At 34.9% G+C, this 16,098-nt stretch overlaps 1 long non-coding RNA gene across 3 annotated transcripts in view; it reads left to right on the top strand.

Moving 5' to 3' along the window:
- The window catches only part of LOC144227267 (uncharacterized), a 53,249-nt gene that overhangs the window by 23,527 nt on the left and 13,624 nt on the right, over nt 1-16,098 (top strand). For all 3 annotated transcript variants that reach the window (XR_013333889.1, XR_013333888.1, XR_013333887.1), the window contains one exon: nt 13,658-13,819. This is a non-coding gene — a long non-coding RNA (uncharacterized LOC144227267). The remainder of the gene's footprint in view (nt 1-13,657; nt 13,820-16,098) is intronic.

Raw genomic sequence — 16,098 nt, 5'->3', positions numbered from 1 at the left:
GAAATTTATCTGAATCCTCATTCAGAGCCTAGGGTTTGTTAAGCACGGTGCTCATTTAAACTGTCCGTTCCTAATGACCCAAAGCCTGTAATTGCCCACTCATATGTAACACAGTGTTACACACTGCATTTGATAGATTAATTAGTCAGATACATGTCCAATGTCCACCAGACCAAATGTCAGTGACTGTAGGACTGAACAGTTTCCAACACATTTTATGCAGAAAAATTTAAATATAGAAGTTCAGAATGTCATCAACTAATCAGACGGGGCACAAAAGTAATAATGTTTTTGCATTATAGGATTTGGGTATCATTTCTGTCACTGAGAGGCTGAAGCACCCTTTGAGTTACTGATCCTGAAAAAGGTGGTTTTGTAACTTTCCTGAAGTTTACTTCATCACGATGCACTGAGAATAGAAATCCCAAAATAGCTTTTTAGAATAGCCTCTTCTAAAAGAAAAGTGAGATATGAATCATAAAAACCTCTTCCTTGTAAAAGTTAGTTTCTCCTATTGATCTTTCTGAGTATTCTCAACTAAGAAGTGCAAGGAGTTGGAAATGAGTTCTGGAAAGATGTAGTGCACCCCAGCATAAACTGTCCCCAAACAGACATTTGTGTAAAGATGAAACAAAACAAAACACAACTAAAAAATAGCCACAGAAAAATCCTGGCAGCACTGAAAATAAAATGTGGTCAGAGATCTTATTCCCCTCACCAAAGTATTAGTACCTGACTATTTTCAAGTATCTCCATTTATAAATTCAAATTATACTTTCCTAGATAGTAGATCTTTTAAACAATTAAACAGTAATTTGAGGCCCAAGATTTTGAAGTTAATTAAAAAAATACAACTTGGCACATTCAAAATTATCTATATTCATTTTGTTTCATAAAAGCAAACTTTTTATTAAGACATTATAAGAGCCAAAACAATTTAAGCAGAAACTAAAATTCTGTTGGCTTCCCTTCTATCTTTTTTTTTCTAAAATAACCAGTGACAATTAGGCTAGTTGCCATTTATTGGACATTTAAAGCCTTCCAGGTGTTTTAAATGATTCATCTCCTGTAACACTTATGGCAGACCTGTAAAGTACTAATAATGACCTTTTCACAGCAGAGAAAACTGAGACATAGGGAGATGAAGTACTTGCTCAGGATCACACATCTAGTAAGAAAATGCAGAATTAAAACCTGGGGAATATGACAAGAGTTTCCATTATAAAGCATTACAATATATTACTGCCACTAGATTTGTGATACCAGCCAGTACTCTCCTCACCTGCAGTTCACAGAGGAGTAATGATAGACTGAATCAACACAGTAAAGATTTATTGAGCATTTACTAAATACAAGAAACTTTACCAGATGTTGATGATAAAACTTAGATGTTTACTGTCCAATTATAACAGATAACAATGTCGACCCATTTCATCCTTCAGCTGTACCCCGAGTTATGATTGTAACTTCCATATTATAGGCTCATAAAATGTGACCTTGCTTCCTAGACACATTTAATTTTCCAGCCAAATAGGATATCTATTCCAATCCATCTTCTGTTACTTCCCCCTGGCTATCTCTAGGTAGTCCAGGGTCAGAAAGCTAACATCTGAGCCAATCGGGACATTCTCTAGGAATGTAAATTTGGACTTGGGGGTTCTGACTCATTGCTCAAGGAGATGACATATAGATTTAAGAGACCTTGGTGGCACTATTTTTCTGCTTTTATTCTGAAAAATAGCTTGTCTGAAGGTGAAAGATGAAGCAGACCAGCAGTGAGAAGCAATATAAAACATAGAGAGACTTGGTGGTTTATTTCAAATTGTTTCTGGGACCCAGCTGCATCTCTGTCCATGAGTTCTATGAAGCACCCTTACATCCTAGGAAAATGTTTTTCCTTCTTTCTTTTTTTTTTTATTGATGCTTAGGCCAGCTCAAGTTGGGTTTGTGTTATTGTCAATCCAAAATTTTGAACCATAATAGCAGAGAAACTATGGTCACCTGTGCCACAGAAAAGGATTTTACCCAGTTTGTGTTTCTCATAGAAGAATTTTAAACATGTGAAAGTATAGAGAAATTCTTTTTATGAAAGGTCAAAATCCACTAGCTTTCTGGAAAGAAGGATAATGACCCCTAATCGGATCTCTTAGAATTCCCTATAAAGATCTCCAAATTTGGGACCCAATTTACTTTCCCATTTCATCTTCCTCTATTCCTTATTACTTACTTAAACTCCAGCTGAAATAACTTGTCCTCATCACCAAAAACATAATTTCTCTCAACTGGGCTGATATTCAGCTGGTGTTCATTGGTATGTTGGTTTGATCCAACTGGTAAGTCAATGTTCATGTCATGTTGTTTTCATAAATATTTTAAATTTCGCTTTCAGCTTCTACAAGTCTGATTTGTTACATATGGTTCCATCATTCTAGTATATCCTTGTCTAAATTGTCTCAGTGGCAAATTCCCAATCACTGATTCATTCATTCATTCAACAAATATTAAGCACCTATGAGACATGCATTATTTTACTCATTTGGGAAACTAATGCATGCCTTACTTTTTTAAGAGGGTCATTTTGCTGTGAGAGGAAGACTCTAGAGTTAAGAATGAGGCAGGGGGACCACTTGAAGCTCTATTAAGACCGTAGTCAACACTAGTATCTAGGTTGATGATTGTAGCAATGCAGACTGACGAATAGTATATTCTAAGGTAGAGCCTTTTATTAGTATTTTAAATATCACTTTTCCTATGAAGTTCTCCATTACTCTACAGAGTTATTTGCTCTATCACATGTGCTTACATGATATGTAATTGATATATCTTTTTTTTTTAAGTTTTCCAATGTCCATTTATTTTTGAGAGAGAGAGATGGAGTGCAAGCAGGGGAGGGACAGAAAGAGAGGGAGACACAGAATCCAAAGCAGGCTTCACATCCTGAGCTGTTCAGCACAGAGCCCAATGTGGGGCTCGAACGCACAGACTGTGAGATCATGACTGAGCTGAAGTCAGACACCCAACCGACTGAGCCACACAGTTGCCCTGCTATTGACATTTCTACTCTAGCCTTTGTCAATTGTAATTAAGTTATAAATAATTTCCTTTCCTCTCAGGCTTTGATCTCTTATAATTTAGACATCTTAATATTTTTATCTTTCTTTCTCAATGTCTAGCACAATGCCTAGTTCATACTACACAATTAATCTTTCTCAGCAAAAACAAGAGGATAAAATTACATGATTATGTGGAAATATTTCTAAATTAAGAATATACATTTATATGCATTCTCTGGTATTATTGATTGGGTTAATTCTTAACTAATATGTAAGGTTAGCCTATTAATGGTATGGAAAAGCAAGAGTTAATACAAATGATTCCTTCATATATATCTTTCATATGTTTTATATATGAAATGTAATAATAGTACCTACAATAATGTATTATATGTTATGGAGCACCTGGGTGGCTCAGTCACTTAAATGTCTCACTCCTGATTTCAGCTCAGGTCATGATTTCACAGTTTGTGAGATCAAGCCCCATGCTGACAGTGTGGAACCTACTTGAGATTCTCTCTCTCTCTCTCTCTCTCTCTCTCTCTCTTTCTCTCTCTCTGTCTCTGTCTGTCTCTCTGTTCCTCCCCTGCTCATACTTGCTCTCAAAATAAATAAATAAACTTAAAATATGTATAATTATATATTGTATATAAATATTATATAAATATTTTATACATATGTATAAAATGTGATCACAAAGGGAAAAATACATTGGTCCTATGGTTAGTTTTGCAATGATTACCAATCCACTTCAATATATTGGCTTAAGAAAGAAAGAAAAAATCCCAAAAATTTGGTAAGAAATCTCAGAAGAAATTCCTGTTGAAGTGCATGTCTAAATGATGGGCCACAAGCAATCAACATTTTGCTCTTTAGTCTTGCTATATTTTATAGTTCAATGGGAGTGCAGTGGCAACAGTAAGTAATTAAATGAAGTTTATTTGTCCTCCCAAATGAGTAATCTACAAAACCATATTTATTATCAGAGACAATGGCAACTCTGCATGAACAAATTATGGCGGCACCACAGCGTTAAAGTGAGGAAGCATGATGGCATGTGGGTATCTGAGAAGTGGTAACTTGCTAGTGATATCGAAATTCTCCATTATCTAGAAGCTGTGACTTGTTTTTAAATTTAGCTCAGCTTGTGACAGTGGGGAAAGATTGGCTCCCATATGTTGGAGAAAGTCATCGAAAAGACGGACTGCCAATTTGACCGTTGACCCTGAGCCCTGGCCTAACGAGATGTCATACAATATATAGTTTGGTACTTTGCCTTTTATTTCATCAAATGTCTTATGTCTTTCAATTGATATTTTGAAATAGATAGCAAGGCATTTCCCCCTGATTCTGACTCACCTGTTACTAAAGGGTATAGCCAAACAATTATCTGATGACTATCATCTGTGCAATGCATTTAATTCGTTTCTGCATATTAACACAAATCGATTGGCCCAAGACCTAAAAGAAATTATCAAGCTTAATGCAAAACAGAAAGCCATCAAGTACGGTTTTGAAATGCAAATCAAAATGGTTGTTCCTTGAGGTGATAATAAACCACCTTGCCCTAAATGGAGAAGGCTAAATGTACTAAATGGGGAAGTCTAAAAAAAAAAAATTTGCAGGAGGATTTCAACATGTTTTTTGGAATTATTTTCAACTGTAGTCCTGACATCTTCTTTGGTTGCCAGTGAGAGATCTTGAATGAAAAACTCACATATTTCTAAATCCTTTGGAAAGCTGTTTACATTTCTTTCCATTAATGGTTTTTTAACATGAAATATATTTATCACAAAATTATACTTTTTATTAAAAACATTGCATATAAAAAAAGTATCCCACCCACCTATATGTGATCACTATTATTTTCTAGATGATATCATTTCAAACTTACCTTGAGCATATACAGTGTATACATATATTATCTTCTATAAAAATAGGATTGTGCAGATATTCCCCTTTCTAAAAGTTATGCCACTTTACTTTTATGAAAAATCTGTATTAGTACTATAACAACTTTTTTCAAAAAGCAAAAATCCTGTTCGGATTTCTTTTGGTTACCAAAAACAGGTATTAATGAAAGTCCTCAGCAGAAGTGAAGAGACATAGCACAGATTTTCAAAATGCAAGGGATCTCTTCCCTTTTCACCATTTTGGTTTATGAAAAGTTTCACAGAAATGCTCTACTTTCAGTAGCAGGAACACCTGTACTCAATGTACTGTTTTAAAGTATATTGGGGTACCTGGGTGATTCAGCCAGTTGAGCATCCAATTCTTGATTTTGGCTCAGGTCATTATCTCGCGGTTGCTGAGTTTGAGTCCCTTTGGAGCTAAACCCTCATAGCATGAAGCCTGCTTGAGATTCTCTCTCTTCTCTCTCTGCCCCTCTCCTGCTCTATCTCTCTCTCTCTCAAAATAAATAAATAAATAAATAAATAAATAACCTTAAAAAGAAATAAAATTAAAGAAAAATAAAAGTAATCTAAAAGGAAAAAAAATCTTTGGAGTAAATTAATTATTCTGAGCCCTAATTTTTAATAATATAATTTTATTTATGTTCATATCTTTGTATCTTTATAATTTCAAGAAATGTGTTTACATTGAAAATTTCCAGTAAAACAAAAGAAGGTTATTTTAACAATACATAAATATAATTTGTATATGTATATTTGAAATAATGTTATGAAGCAGAAACTTTTCTCATATTATATAACTTGTATATCCATTTAGTTATCTATTATCTATATATAAATACAAATTAGAACATAGGTCAATTGTAAAGAAAAACTAATTTCTATTCCATGATAATCTAAATTAGTCTTTTCCTTCTAATTATCTGTATTAATTTAAATAATCTATAGCTTATAACACAAACAAGCTGTCTGGAAATTTAGTGATAAAAATTCTACTAATGAAAGTTATGCAATTTTTATTGATGAAAAAGTTTTTTATTTGGTCAATAAATATCCCAGTGAAAATTTATTGATTTCTCTCAAACTCTAGAAATAGAACATGATATAAATCTCTGACAGATCTGAACAGTTTTCTCTCTTTAATAGTCCTATAATTCATTTATTTCATTAGATTTAGCATGCTTTTTTTTTCTTTTCTGTGAGTTCTTCCTTTATTATACAGACAATGTTTGTTGTTTTGCAGAAAATTTGTGATCACAAATGTTGGCCATGTAAAAATATTCAGAGCAGGGCTAACTTTGTTAATATCTAAAATGACTTCTGTGAGCTAAAAAATATACAACTTCTCTGAGCTCCTATCGTGAAGAATGCCCTTACCTCAGCAGTTATTCATCACACACCAATTTTTACTGCTTTGAAAACTCATTACTTAGTAGTAAACTTTTACTCATTTTAGAGAACCCATCTGCCATTAACTATATGCATTATCCAGCCTCTCCACATAAATGATAAAAGCCAGGGTCCAGTTTAATGACAGTGTTGTATGGCTGGTGGTTGAAAAGTCAATTGTCATTATGGATTTGTCTGCTAAGCATCATTATTTCTGTAATTTTGAAATTCAGATGAACTAAGAGTAAAGCTTTATGCCTTCTATAAACTTTCTGGACCAAAAAAGAGGCAATATACATGGATGTTTTTATTTTAAAATGTTTTAATTCATCTTTTTCCTCTCAGATGAAGCAAATGACAAAATCTGTGTTTGTCCTTCAGGATCATTGACTCTAGCACACACATATACAAAGGAAGTTTTATGCTTATTTTAGTTGAGTATGCAGCTTAGATCAATTAGGAAAAGTTAAGTTATGGAGCAAATTAAACTTTAAAGCAATTATGCAACTGAAGACCTCAGCTTATTTGGCCTTTAAATTTTTATGTAAACTCTTAATAAGTATATAACATAACACAGAAGTTTAGCTGCTAAGCATTTTTAAACCTAAAGACCATAATTTTCAGGATCAGATTAGGATAACTTAATTTTCTCTAAATAAAATAAAAGAGAAACTTATTTTAACTGCATTTGTCATTTTTTAAACTATTAATATACCTGAGAAAATTTGAAAATAAAATCCTTAATATTCTTATAAACAAGTCAACTGGACAATCTTTCTTAGAAGTGAGCAACGTATGGGATTGAAGGACTTCTCATATGGCTGGTTCAAATAGAGCACAAGAACTAAGTCCCATATCTGGGTTCTCTATCAAAAGCAACTGGTAAATATAAATTTCTAGGTTTAAAGAGACATGAAGAGATATTTCTAGTACGTAGTACACATCTTCTATTTCTGACATGAACCTAATACATTGTCCTTTCCTCCATAAATATTGTATTATATTTATGTTTGTGATCACAATTGTATTTTCATTCTAAAATCCCTTTAAAAATCAATAAATTCTGTGCAAATCTTTAGTGTAATTATTAGAAGCAAAGAATATAAATCACACAGGTTCGTATTGAGATGTTCTCTCCCATTTACTAGTTGTCTGGAATATGGGAAGGAATTTAACATCTTTGTGACTCAGTGTCCTCAAAAGGAAAATGAGGATAATAACTTAGCTAGAAGGTTATTGTGAGGATTAGAAAATATGTCAGAAAGATTGTAGCTTTCAATTCTTATTATTGAATATACAAAATCATGAATATTTTATTAACAGCTACTGTAATGATTATTTTTGAGAAGGAAATGTATTTGGAAATTATATTGATAAACTAGTTGTGAAATATGGACAAATTATTCTTTATGAGAGTAGGAGATCAATTTATTCTGCTTCTAAAATGTTGGAGGTAAAAAAAAGAGATCATCAAAGAAAGCAATGAGAAAAGAAAAGAAAGAATATGAGATAGAGGACTAGGTGGAGGAAGAGCCAGTGGAATTTTCTCTTTATAATATGCTCAAAACACTTAAGAACCAGGGATGAATGGTGCTGAATTGTAAGTGATTTCATTACCACAGTGTAAATATTTCCCTATTTAGGAGTTTATGCCAACCAAATATTTGCTAAAGCCTGCTATACTCATTGTGCTTTGTATGACTTGTTTTATTATTTTGCTTTGTGAAAAATGGAAAAGGACCAAAAATCTTGTGATGTACAAAAATGGACTGATGTCACAGAGGAAGGATCCAGGAGGCAGTCAGCTCCCAGGTGTTGGAAAATTCTAGCAACTGCTTTGGATTTCCATCGAATACAATATAGGAAACTATAATTAATCATATGTATATATAAAGTGATAGGACAATCTCCAGGTGATACTGACTTTAAGCATATAGCCATAATCATTACATCTTCAAAGCAGTGTATTGTTTTCAAGGAGTTTTTGGTACGTGATCTCGCTTGTTCTTCACCAAGCTCAATGAGGCAGACAGGGCAGGCATTCTTTGTCTCACCTGAAGTATCAGGAAATAGTCTCAGAAGATTAAGTGACATGTTCAATATGATATTGTGATATAATAAGAAATGTATATTTGGTCTTTGTCTTTGGTTGCTGACAGAGTCCCTAAAACCCTAGTAATTTCCTGAATGATAAAGCTGAGAAAAGCATCTCTTGTTATTTATGAGTCCTTTTCCACCACACGTGAGTTTATGTTAATAATGTGACTCTCAAAAGGTCTTTAGCTAGCTTCAGGATGGAGTCTGGTAACCACTCGTGATTAAAGGGTTGGAACTTTCGGTACCGCCTCCTTGTCCTCCTGGGAAAGGAGAGACCCTGGAGATGAGCTAATCACCTGCCGTCAATGAATTAATCAGTCATATCCACATAATGAGACCTTCATAAAACCCCTAAATAGCAGGATCTGGACAGTGTCTTGGTTGGTAAACACATTCACATGTCAGGAGGGTAGTGAACCCTAAACTTCACGGGGACAGAAGCTCCCACACTCAGGATCCTTTCAGACCTTGCCTTATATATCTCTTCATTTGTATTCTTTATAATAAATAGTAAATAAATGTTTCCCTCAGCTCTGTGAGCCATTGTAACAAATTATTAAGCCTGAGATGGGAGTCATGGAAATCTTTGATTTATAGCCAAACCAGAAAGAAGTGTAAATAATTTGAGGACCCACTACTTGCAAATGGTGCCCAAAGTAGGGGGCAGTCTTGTACAACTGAGCCCTTAGCCTGTGGGGTCTGTGCTAGCTCCAGGTAGATAGCCAAAACTGAATTCAATTGTAGAACCCCAAATTAATGTCTGCAGATAATTGGAGAGTTGTTTGGTGTGGAAAACCCCACTGTTGGTATCACAGTTTTATGAGTAGGGCAACAGCTTTTTCCTTTAACCAAGGTAAAGGAAGTTAGTAGAGCAAAAAGAGCTGAAATAGTCCAGCTTTTTTATCTCTGTAGAGGATAGAAGGTATAGATTGGAGAAGAGTACCTTGGATCTGGTAACTGTTCATTTTAGTTTACGTAAAGGTCATCTTTTATGAAACCCAAGGAAAGAAAAGAATACATGCCTCGGGGAGAGGAGGATGAGCATATTGTTTAAAAAATAATTTTTGAAGTTATGTTAAAAATAAATGAATTTATTACTTATATTAAATAGGAGTGTCTTTAGAAAGAAATTGATCCTTCTAAAGGATCAAACAATCTATGTTTGATTTCAAATTTGTTGAAAGGAATCCAGCCTCAACCTAGAATGAAAACCCCTTGTTCCTTTTACATGTCAATGAGTACACACATATACTCAAAGTTCCTTATCTCCCTTCCATGACATCCAGAGTGGAATCAGTAGAGCTACGGATCATTACTCATTTATGCTCACCGCAGAGAAAAAAACTGTCTACAGGATAAAATCATTGAGGCACCTGGATGGCATAGTAGGTTAGTTGAGCATCTAGCTCTTAATTTTGGCTCAGGTCATGATCCCAGGGTCTCAGGATCAAGCCCTGCCATGCTCAGTGTGGAGCCTGCTTGGGATTCTCTCTTTCCCTCTGTCCCTCTTTCCTGCTCACACATTTTCTATCAAATTAATTAAATAATTAATTAATTTAAAAATTTATTAATGACTTTTATGTCTCAGCCTCCTGAATAGATAAGACACTGGGGTACACAAAAGAACTTCTACATTATGATTCTAAGTGTATGGATTGTATTTCTCCAAGAAGAGACAAATGTAACCCCTTAAAGGGAGCATCTTGAGAGCTGAGTGGTAGAATGGGGGTCATTAGGAATCAAGGAAACACTCACATTCTGAAGATTTATGCAAGAAGAAAGAACTTTCCTATCTGTAAAATAGAATAGGAGGTAAACACCTTATTCCTTGTAAAATTATAAAAATAAACCCATGTGAATTTTAGATTATACCCAGGATCAAGTTCACTAATACTTTCTAATTTATAAGCAATCAAAGGACACAGAATTAAACAGGGAGAGGTCCCGACTATTGAATGTGGCTCCCCATTTTTTCCCCTTTCTATATTGGACTCACACTCTTTGGCTCAGAATGATAGATGAAGAAAATGAGTGTGTGAATTACCTCATACTTCAGGGAGGATTTAGTTATGAAAAATTGCCATTTTTATACCTAGGTAGTACTGCAGTTTACATGTTCTTACAGGAAGCCATGCCTAATAAACCATAAATTCTAGAATTGTTTGCCATAAGTAATCCTCAACCAAGGACATTCTGCTATAACCATTCCATAGATTAGTGCTTTATTTCTGACAAATAGCATTGGTCTGTTTAATAAAGTCAATTTTCAGCAAGCTTACAAGTAGATTAGATTGGATTACCTGCTTTCTTTCTTCATTTTCAGGAGCATCTGTCCAATAACAGGAGTCATAGATCACAAACCCACTGCTTAACTCTTTCCTCCTTATTACCTTTCCTCTTATCTCCCTTACCCAATTTCACTACTTTATAATACAGATCTCTATCTACTGTTGGGGCAATTACTTAAAATCTTAAATAATGTGTCTCCATAACTTTATATAAGATGGTCAAGGCTATATTTACAAAATGGAGGGGGAACTTTATTCCATGGCCATAGAGAAGAGTTATTCAGTTGGTCCTAAAGGCTTAGTTTTCTCCCCCTATCCTGTAGTTTATTAAAGAGGTGATTCAATTGGCCTTATGTAGGTTAATGGAAGAACAGGCTGAGTAAGGAAGATTTCTTTCTTGCAAGGTCATTTCCTGTCCTGGGAAGCTCTATTACATAATTGCTTATATGTTTCTTAATCATCTTTTGCTATAAATATCTACAGTTATGGAGGTGAAATTCCTTTGCTGGAACCTTTTCCATGGTATGTCCAGTTCAAATATTATCAGGTTAAGCACATGATTCTGTTGGATGATTAAAGTTTGGGGAATTATGTGTATTGTGCTAGTTATCTGTTGTAAGTTTTTCCTCAATACACAGTATATTATATTTACATTGAATAATAGTGATTTTATGGGTTTCTATTTCTTTTTTTATTGTGCAGCAATTATCAGATGGGCATTGGCACACACCCTAAGGTGAAAAATAAATTTAAGCTATGGATGAAAAACTGGTTACAAACATAATAAGATCTGTTTTTTGTTTTTTGTTTTTTAATTTTTTTTTTATGTTTTATTTATTTCTGAGAGAGACAGACAGCGTGAGGGGAGGGTCAAAGAGAGAAGGAGATACAGAATCCGAAACAGGCTCCAAACTCTGAGCTAGCTGTCAGCACAGAGCCTGATGCGGGGCTCGAACCCACGAACTGTGAGATCATGACCTGAGCCAAAGTCAGACACTTAACCAACTGAGCCACCCAGGTGCCCCTAAGATCTGTTGTTTTAACTTTCTCCTTTGTGGGACAGGGACAGGAGAGTGTAATCACCAAGATTTCATTAGTAATGGTATTCCTGTAACCCAAACTTAAGCCCAATGATGCTTAGTCGAATAAAACTTTTACTAAAGTGATTCTCTCAAGTGTTTTATGTGGTGGATAGCAATCCAGGTAGAAGAACATCCACTGCTCCAAGACTGAAAGGAGTAGAAGTTCTATTATTCCATTTACAAGTGGTATTCCATTCACAAAACACTTCACAATAAATATATCATCAGAAAAAAAGTATTTCAGGGGTGCCTGGCTGGCTTAGTTGGTGGAGGGTGGAACTCTTGATCTTGAGGTTGTGCATTTGAGTTCCACATTGGGTGTGGAGATTACTTCAAAAAAATAAAATCTTTTTTTTAAAGAAAGTATTTCAGAATCATTCTTGAGGTTGTGCATTTGAGTTCCACATTGGGTGTGGAGATTACTTCAAAAAAATAAAATCTTTTTTTTAAAGAAAGTATTTCAGAATCATTTCCTTTTTCTGAAAGAAAAAATATAGGGACCCTTGGGTAGCTCAGTCTGTTAAGTGTTTGACTCTTGATTTAGGGTCAGGTCATGATCTCATGGTTGTGAGACTAAGCCCTATGTTGGGTTCCATGCTGGGCATGGAACTGGTTTAAGATTTTATCTCTCCTTCTCTCTCTGCCTCTCACACACTCACTCACACACACACACACACACTCTCTCTCTCTCTAAAAAATTAAATAAATAAAAGAAAAAAGAAAAGAAAAATATACACCTGCACTTAATATTTTAATTACCTCAAGGACATAGTTTCTCGCATATGATTCTTCAGTAAAATATTATTGACTCAAAGTATGACATATCTCTCAAACGCATTGGCTTAAAAGTGATATAATGAAGGTAACATAAATTCAAATTTTTAAATATGTCTAGTGTTTACTTTTGCACACATAAATTACAGATGTAGTGATATATGGGGCTTTCTGTGTATACATAATGTAGAATAAATGAGAAAGTTTAGAAAGTGTTTCTGGACTCTTCTGGGCTAAATTTAGCTAGTAGTAATTTCTTTAAAAATTGATGGCTCCAAAATAAAGTATCAGAATAAATATTTTAAAAAGAAAATAGGGAAAGCAGGTGTTTGCAGTGACATTAAAGCCCTGGAGACCAGAAAGCAAATGCTTCAATAAAGGCTGGGGCTTTCCTCTGGGAGAAGAGACTCCCAAGTCGCAAAAGGTACTATAATTATATGTTGGGTTCTCCATACCCCCACCCCCATATTTACTTTAAGACTTTTAAAGAAACACAAAATAGAGGAAGGATGAAGTTTTAGGTTTTAGTGATAATATTATTAATAATAATAGCATAAGGCAAAACAAAATATACTGCAAATTTTCTTAAGGTCTACAATCTCATTGGACTTAAGTCTCTTCATTATCTGTCTTTTGCACGATAATGTTGTATAACACTCTCAGAAAACCTCAATGGCATAGGATGATAATTTTGTTAATTTTGTTTCTTAGTCAATGAGTTAGCTGGGTGGGGCTACTGATATGGTCCAAACTTAGTTTAGCTTGGCTAAACTTGTTCATTTGTCTGAGAGAAACTTGCAGATCAATTAAGGCTGTTCTTGGCATAGATTTTCCATCTGTACCCTATGTGGCCCATCCTCCAACACTTTAGACCAAGGATTTCATCATGTCAGATACAAGGGTTGAATAGAGAGAATGAAAATGTGCGAGCCCTTTTGACGCCCCATGTCAGAAATGTTCAATCTTTTCTGTTCAACCCATTGGTTAAAGTAATAGCTCTTCCAGATTCCAAGTACAAGGCCTAGTGGAGGAAATAATCATTTTTCCCATTACTCTCCTAGGTTCTCTGGCTGGGGCCCTGTTAACAGGACTGACATACAGATTTATTTAAAGTTTTATGCAACACAGGAGACTTCACGAGGAGATGAATACCTGATGAAACTTGAGTATTTTTATACTAAGTTTGATGAAAAGTGGAAAGTCATAGGAAAATCAACAAAAAGGTAATAAACTGGAGGAAACTTAGCAAGTCCTATTCATACAGATTCCTGTCAGTATCCCTCCATCTTCAGAGGTAAGTATGGTCCTGCTTCAGGGAAGAAGGGTGAAGTCAGAGTCCATTTAGCACCTGTCATTTCTCTTCTTCATTTTGAATAATTAAGATGCCAAGATGCCATTTTTAAGGGTAGTGTGTTCTGAATCCAATCAGAGACAATTAGGAATTGCAAGGTAAATGTTAGATGAATGGAGGCCATTAACAAGAACTATCAGTATAATCAATTCACCAAAGTAGACGGAAAGTACAAAAATGTACATAAGCTTCATCGTATAGAACAAGAGGATTGGACCTTTAACTGTGATTATTTTCCATCTTGAGAAGTCCTGCTGTATATCATATTCTGCTGAATCGAACATTTAAAACTTTTTAAAGACAAAATTTCTAGGACTCTTGGCACCCTAAAGGTGTCGTTACCTAAATGCATGATCTGTAGTAAACGGAAAGAGGAAACCACAATTCTTCATCTTGGAAATACACCAGGCAGCTCTGATAAGCAGCAGGGCAAGGAAAGCCTCAAACAGATGTTAATGGGAGAGAGATGCACATTTTGCAATGAATTGAAGCACAGAAAATTCCTCCCACACCAGGTAAAGAAAGATAAGAGCTGCAGTTTAGAGAAGACAGCATCTTCCCAGGAGGAGTGAGTCATGTGTTTTTTGAACTAAAGCCAAAAATCATAAATAAGAGTGGGGCTCTGTAATAAATGTCAGTTGATTTTTATTTATTAACCACTGTTATTTATCCAAGTTAAAATTCTTGTGAAGGAGCTCATATTTCCTTTCTACAGTTGATCTGAGAACACATTAAAATGTGGGAGAGGGGGAGGATGAAAGCTATTTATCCAGTCCATCCCACAAAATCAATCCCCTTTTAAATCCATGTCAGCAAAACCATCGGATAAACCCATCACCTGACAGCTGGTTTTTATTAATATTACCTCAGTGAATAATAACAGTAAACATGTATTGAGCACAGAGAAAAAAATGGCCATGGAGAAGCCTCCCCACCAACACATACAAATAGATAGCACTAGTTTTCAAAGAAGTGTCTACCACCAAAATTAGTTGAAAGCTTAATGATTTTTAAAAATATACTCTAGTTTATTTGCTGTCAAAATCCACATCTAGTGCTAACTTCTTAAGGAGGTAGTTAAATTCAGAACAGTCCTGTTAAAATTTAGTCTCGTCAGATGTTTTAGCAGACATTTCCAACCCTCATGTGTCCCTTCCACCCCAGTATTTCCATAGTGCACTTCATATTCTGGGTTCTACCTTTGTATCCAGTTCATTTTTTGTCTATAGCTAGTGGTAATTATTGCTGATACCCTAATCTCTGCATGTTATGCATCTCATAAAAATAACTTTACCCCAATATATAAATGTCTCCTCAATATTCACTGAGATGGTAAGAATAGTAGAGATTTCAGCAGCCTGTTAGTAGGTTCTTGGAGATAAAACTTTAAACTGCTATCCCTAACTGAAATAGAAGCCTAACTTGTTTTCGTTTTTTAAATTCTTTTTTTTTTTTCTTATTTTTTAATGTTTTCTTATTTTTGAGAGAGACAGAGTATGACCAGGGTAGGGGCAGAGAGAGGAGACACAGAATCTGAAGCAGACTTCAGGCTCTGAGCTACCAGTACAGAGCCCGACACGGGGATCAAAACCACAAACCATGAGATCATGACCAGAGCCAAAGTCAGACACTTAACCGGCTGAGCCATCCAGTTGCCACAAGCCTAACTTGTTTTCCATATGATCTTAATTAATTGGTCTATTGTTCTTGAATATATTTTATCTGTTTACTCTTTAAAACCTAGGCAGAGTTTTATAAACTCATAGTCAATATCTCTACATTCAAGAAGTCACCAAATTCCAGTGGATCCAACTCTGAAATATGTCTCAAATTTAATAACTCTTAATCTCCAAGCCCACTGCCTTTGTTCGGTCCTACTTAATTTTTCCCTAGACTATTATTCTGCTGCCTTGACAATCAGCCTTTAACACTGGTCCCAACCCAAATTCCAATTTAGTATTTAGACTTCTATCTAAGTTATCTAAATTCATTTTACCATTTCATAAAGAGCCCTTTCAATGAACTGCTCATAGACCATAGGATAAAATGCAAAACCCTTGGGTATGAGGCCATACTCTGCCTTATTCAAATCTGTAGTTTCATTGCCTGCCTCTATGTCTGGCAATGAAAATGTACTCAAGGCACGTTTGA

The sequence above is a fragment of the Crocuta crocuta genome, unplaced genomic scaffold (assembly GCF_008692635.1).
Source record: "Crocuta crocuta isolate KB4526 unplaced genomic scaffold, BGI_CrCroc_1.0 scaffold223, whole genome shotgun sequence".
Classification (NCBI taxonomy): Eukaryota; Metazoa; Chordata; class Mammalia; order Carnivora; family Hyaenidae; genus Crocuta; species Crocuta crocuta.
The sequence above is the reverse complement of the archived record's forward strand: the minus strand, read 5'-3'. Positions and strand labels throughout refer to the sequence as shown.